The sequence below is a fragment of the Anser cygnoides genome, chromosome 1 (assembly GCF_040182565.1).
Source record: "Anser cygnoides isolate HZ-2024a breed goose chromosome 1, Taihu_goose_T2T_genome, whole genome shotgun sequence".
In the NCBI taxonomy this organism is placed as follows: domain Eukaryota; kingdom Metazoa; phylum Chordata; class Aves; order Anseriformes; family Anatidae; genus Anser; species Anser cygnoides.
This window is the reverse complement of record NC_089873.1, coordinates 185,580,181-185,586,180: the sequence shown is the minus strand read 5'-3', so window position 1 is coordinate 185,586,180 and position 6,000 is coordinate 185,580,181.

The following is a 6,000-nucleotide window of genomic DNA, read 5'->3' as shown; positions in this document are numbered from 1 at the left end:
CCCAGGCCCATTTCAGAAAGGAAACAGTGATATAATTGCAGTCTGATAAATATGTTCCAGAAAATGCAGCCAAAGGCATAATTTCTTCAAATTAATGCATTCAAGTTTGTTCCTTGTGGGGGGTTTTAGATTTTATTCTCAAATAAGTCATTGTACTAAAATTTCAGGTCGTTGAGAAACCACTGCTCAGTCCCACACATGAACCCCATCAGTCTTAGTTGTTTGGTAGTTATAATTAATTTTGAAAATGCACTGTGCTGAATAAATTGTATGACGCACTATGTTGCGTTGTATCCATCTTCCATTCACTCTATTTTGTAAAGCAATGTGTTAATCCATCCTAAGGAAAGAAGAAAAGGTCAAGAGAAACATCAGTGACTGTAAAATAAAATTACTTTGTTAAAATGAAAGTGAGCCACAAGTTTCTGGCAATAATAGGGATATTTTACAGTGGAGCCCGAGAGGGAGAGATTCAGGCATTTGGGAACAGGCCAAAGAGAGAAGGAGTTAAAAAAAGAAAGTCCTGAAGCAAGCTATTACTGAATGTTCGGGTTTCCATCTGCCCAAATTCTCATCAATTCTTAAAAGGTGAGAAGCTTATGGGGAGCTGAGAGAGGATGCTCCTAAGAAGACAGTGGTCTGTGTTTATTAAAGAAAGCAAAAACCTGCTAAACAGCCCATGTTTAATTTTAAAAAGCACAATTTTAGGTATTCTTAAGCCCATTTTAATCTTAAAAACCTTTGAGAAATTTGTTTCATGACAATGCCCCAAAGAACATCAAATCCAGATCCTCACAAAAAATGAAAAGTGTATGAAGTTAACATTCCAGTTCATGTTCAGATTGAATTTGACTTCAACATGAAAAAAAAATAGCTTTGTGACATTTCTCTGAAATTAACACTGTACGAAAAGCTGCAATTCCATATCATTCTGGGTAAAGAAACATTTACAAATAAACCACACTGGTGTGCAAGGTCTGCAACCTACGGAAAGCATGTGATTTCTCTGTTACAGTGCAAATTGTTTGCCATTACATGACCGCACACTGCAAAAAGTGGTGTTAGGAGAGGTAATGGTGATAAAAAACCCAAATACCTAAAAGATAATTCACCCTGCCTCCTACAAGTGCATTGGTGATAAGAATTCTATTTGTTCTTTGCAGGCTCCCCCCAAACACACACTAAAAACCCACTCTGGTCTTCTAAAAAGAGCTTCAAAAAGTTTGTGACTCACAGAAATTATCTAGTTTACAGTCTTCTTACAAAACTGAAATTTAAACAAGACCCAAGCCTGCAGACTTTTGTATATCTTTACACACCACTGTGCATTCCACTGAAATTAATTAGATTAAATGCTGTGTGTATAGTTAAGCACATGTATAAGGTCTTTGTTATGTCAAAGCCCTGTTTATTTTTTTTCCAGACTACACTCTCTCTTTTTAAAAATGTGGAGGTTTAAACAGGGTTTTTAAACAGGCTTAAAAGGCATGTATCACAGAATCACAGAATCACAGAATGGGTGAGGTTGGAAGGGACCTCTGTAGCTCATCTGGTCCAAGATCCCTGATCAGGCAGGGACACCCAGAGCAGGCTGCCCAGGACCACATCCAGGCGGTTTGTGCAGATCTCCAAGGAGGGAGACTCCACAGCCTCTCTCGGCAGCCTGTGCCAGTGTTTGACAACCTTCATAGTAAAGAAGTGCTTTCTGATGTTCAGACAGAACCTCCTGTGTTCCAGTCTGTGCCCGTTGCCTCTTGCCCTGTCACTGAGCACCACTGAAAAGAGCTGGGCCCTGTCTTCTTTGCACTCTCCCTTCATGTATATGGATAAGATCTCCCCTGAGTCTTCTCCAGGCTGAACAGCCCCAGCCCTCTCCAGCCTCTCCTCAGAGGAAAGGTGCTCTAGTCCCTTCATCATTTTGGTGTCTCTCTTTTGGATTCTCTCTAGTGTGCCTATGTCCCTCTTGCAGTGGGGAGCCCAGGACTGGACACAGTACTCCAGGTGTGCCCTCACCTGTGCTGAGCAGAGGGGAAGGATCACCTCCCTCCACCTGTTGGCAGTGATTTGCCTAATGCAGCCCAGGATACTGTTGGCTTTCTTTACCACAAGAGCACATTGCTGACTCCTGTTCAACCTGGTGTTCACCAGGAGCCCCGTGTCCTTTTCTGCAAAGCTCTTTTCCAGTTGGTTGGGCCCCAGCATGCACTTGTACATTAATTTGTTCCTTCTCAGGTGCGAGTCTAGCTAGGTCTCCTGCTTCCTTCAGCAGAGGGCCAGCCTTTGGAAGTACTGGGCAGCAATCACAGCCACATTGCAGCATTGCTGGTAGCCTGGCTGTTCACACCTAAGACAGTCAGGAAGGGAGCTGTTTTTTCTCTTCCCTTTCTCCTACTTTTCGTATTGCGTAGCCTGGGACATAGCCAAGCAGTGAGTGCCTGCTGGTCACACTTCCCTCCTGAGTTTCGAGCCGTGCTGGTCTCATCTTGCTTGTGATGGGTGAGGATTCCAGCAAACAGCACAGTTTCCCAGTGATGAATCAGTGCTCTGCTAGAACATCATGGGCTCTTTACATTTTTTTTCCTCCTGTGAGTTGTTTTTTTCTTACAGTGTGTGATATGTATCTGCATATATTTAACCCCTCTGCTTCTGCATGGGAGATCTGCCAGCAGACGGAAGAGACAGAGAACTGTTAATGCCAGAATCCTGCCTGCATTGGGAAAGGAGGTGATTCACAGTAAAATGGTCTGGATGCTGGTCAAAGGTGAAGTTTAACCGATCAATAACTAGTTGGTGTAGACAGACCTATGTAGGACTTTACCACCAGCTGAAGAGCATTAGGAAGAATTTGGGATTGAGGGTGAAAGGCTGCCCAGAGATACATAACAGATGAAGTTTAAAAGGGTGTCAAATTGGCTTAAAATCTTTGTTGACACCCTGCCACAGCTGCACTTTTCTACAAGTCTGAATGTGGCTCATATTCCAAGGCCTCTTCTCTGACGTGTTCTGACATCTGTTTCCTTGTGTTTGTTTGTTTGTTTTCCCCAGTTGTTCCAATCTTGTAAAGCTCAGGGCTATTTGGTTTCACCTGTAAAAGAAGAGATGAGTGGCTGAAAAATAAAAAAAAATCATTCAAGAATATTGAACTGAAATTGCTTTCCTTTATGATAATATTTAAATCAATCCTAAAGGAACTACTGCAGAAAAACGTCAACTTTCTTCATATAAATGTCAGAATCACTTATAACATTTTCAATTTCATGATGCACGTAACTCTGTTTGTGACCCCATTGAACGTGAGAATGTCTGCAAAGCAAGAGATCAGTAGGAAATGACCTTAATGTGTCTACAATGCACTGGAAATAATAAAATGATTTAAGTTACTGCTACTAAAATTACAGCTATTAGTTTGACCAATGTGTTGGGGGGGTGATTCTATTCTCAGGACAAGCAATTTAAAATATCTGAAGATAGGTCTATGATCACAAATAAGGATGCAAAAGAAAGAAAGAGAAAGAATAGGCAGCTGCCTCAAAAGATATTCTGTAGGCAAGAAAAAGTAACAGAGAGGAAAAGGGCTGTTTTGGTGGGATTTCTGTTGTCAATAAAACACTGTATATAATAAAATAAAAAATTTTGGACAGATGTATTGAGACAGTACCTCTGTTTGCACAGAAATTCTTCCAAACAAAATTAATCTACTTTTCTTGTTAATCTGAATTATTTCTTGTATTTAGAGGCAAATATATAGTCCTTTCAGATGCTGCTGGTGTGAGTCAGTCACAGTGTCTCTAGAGATTCCCTCTGCTGCATAATCCCACTGCAGCCTTGCTCTGTAATTTAGATCTTTGCATAGGAGTTTCAGCGGAATTATTCTTTAATATTTTTTAAGGAAGATGTTAAGAAAACATTCACAAACTTCTGGGCAAGTAACATCCTCTCACCCATCTGCATCAAGGAACTAATAATCCATTTTCCACTGTTAACAACTCATTTCACATTTCTATGTACAGATAACTAAATCAAGCACAGGTTTTCAGTCTTTAATCTGTTGGTATATAATTATGTGTCAAAGGAAACACAAAAAAAATAAAGAGATGAGATCGGTTTTGAACATTATAAACACAGATTTGCTATTATTTGCGTATTTAGATAGCCTTAGTTACTAAGGACCAGGCTTCTAAAACATGTAAGAATGTGCATATCTTCAGAGGAGGACAAGTATAAAGAAAATAAGGTCTCTGAAAAGCAGCTAGCCCTGTGGGCAGAGGGACATCTGAAGCTTGGTTCCCTGAGGTTTTGTGACCTGTGGTTTTAGTACCCAATACCTAATTAAGTGCAAATTCCAAGCTAACCTATTCCTGGTACTGTGTGAATTGAAGCATCTCTTTCCTAAAGTCTTTGATGTCTAATAATGTAGTTGATTTGACAGTCCACTTTCATCAGCAAGCTAAAGTCTCTCTCCTCCTCTCCTTTGTTTATCTCATGAAACATGTGAACTCTGTGCCCCTTACCACTCTTCACAGTGGTCAAGTCTGTCTGAAATTAGTCAACAATTTCAGGAATTATTAGTTGGACACCAACAGACATTTACATAGCATACGTATACTAGTTCCTTGGGAAAAAGTCAAAGCAATGTTGTACTTTTAATGACTTCTAGAAAAGAAATGTAATATGTTCCTTACAGTTCCTGTGCAATTAATCCTTGTTCAGCTCAGCACAAAAACATGTCTGATTTATTTATGTTTAAGGAGACTTTTTCTCAGAAGTAGGTTTGGATACCTGGCCTAAGATAGAATTTTGTACTGATCTGTTTTATTTCTGGTGTTCGTAACATTAAGCTGAATGCATGTATACAAAACAAATGAATATATTTTAATTAAAATAAAAATCTTGAACAGAGAAAGAGATGGTATCTTTTTCCTCACTTTGTGTAAATAAGTTCTGAAAGTTACACAAATCTGAGCTTAAATGTTGTTTATTCCTTTGCATTATAAAAAGTTTATTCAGGCACACTTAGTGAGATAAGTCACGGATTTTCTTAGATGACTAAGAAGTTTGATAGATGCCTCATGGAAGACAAATGTAAAGTTAAATAATGTATTGGGTATAATAAGACACTATAACACTTTTATATATTTTTAAATGGCCAAGCTGAACTATGTTTGTGATCAATCTTCAAAATATATATATATTATTTTTTTCCAAAAGGAGCACATTCCCAATTTTTGGTTATTCACAACAAAAGTTTTAGGTGTTTTCATGTATTCTTTCATGTATTCTTCATTCAGCATTCATGTATTCTTCATTCAGCATTCTGTGTTCAGCTCTGGCCTATGCTGGATAATTAGCTGATCTGTCCCTGTCATATTGTCTACATTTTCTACCCACCAAGCAAATAGGTTTACATGTTACCAGCCATAATTCTTATGACACTTCACACAGTCTCTTATCAGCTTTCCTACCCCCACTTATCAGCTTTCCTACCCCCACTCCACAGTTCATCCATCCCACTCATGCATTTGGTTGCATGGTATGTCCCTGGACTTTGCTCCTTGAAAATATTCAGCTGTCTTTCTTCTTTCTTCACAAATAACAGAATGGCTCAGGTTGGAAGGGACCTTAAAGATCATCTAGTTCCAACCACCCTACCATAGGCAGGGATGCCACCCACTAGATCAGGTTGCCCAGTGCCTCATCTAACATGGTCTTGAACACCTCCAGGGATGGGGCATCCACAACGTCTCTGGGCAACCTGTTCCAGTGCCTCACCACCCAGACCAAACGTCTAGGTCTCACACACATGGTCATGTAGGTCTCAGATTCAAACTTGATCAGGATCAGATTCAGGCTTTATCACTAAGGCACTGGATTCTGAAGCGTCGTAGGCTCCTTAGGGAACAAAAGGCAATTCAGCATTGCTATGATTCATGAACTTAAAGCACGTTTGTTGGTTTATTGATCTCAGTAAAAGCACATAGGAAGTAGCCAAGTACAGTGCTG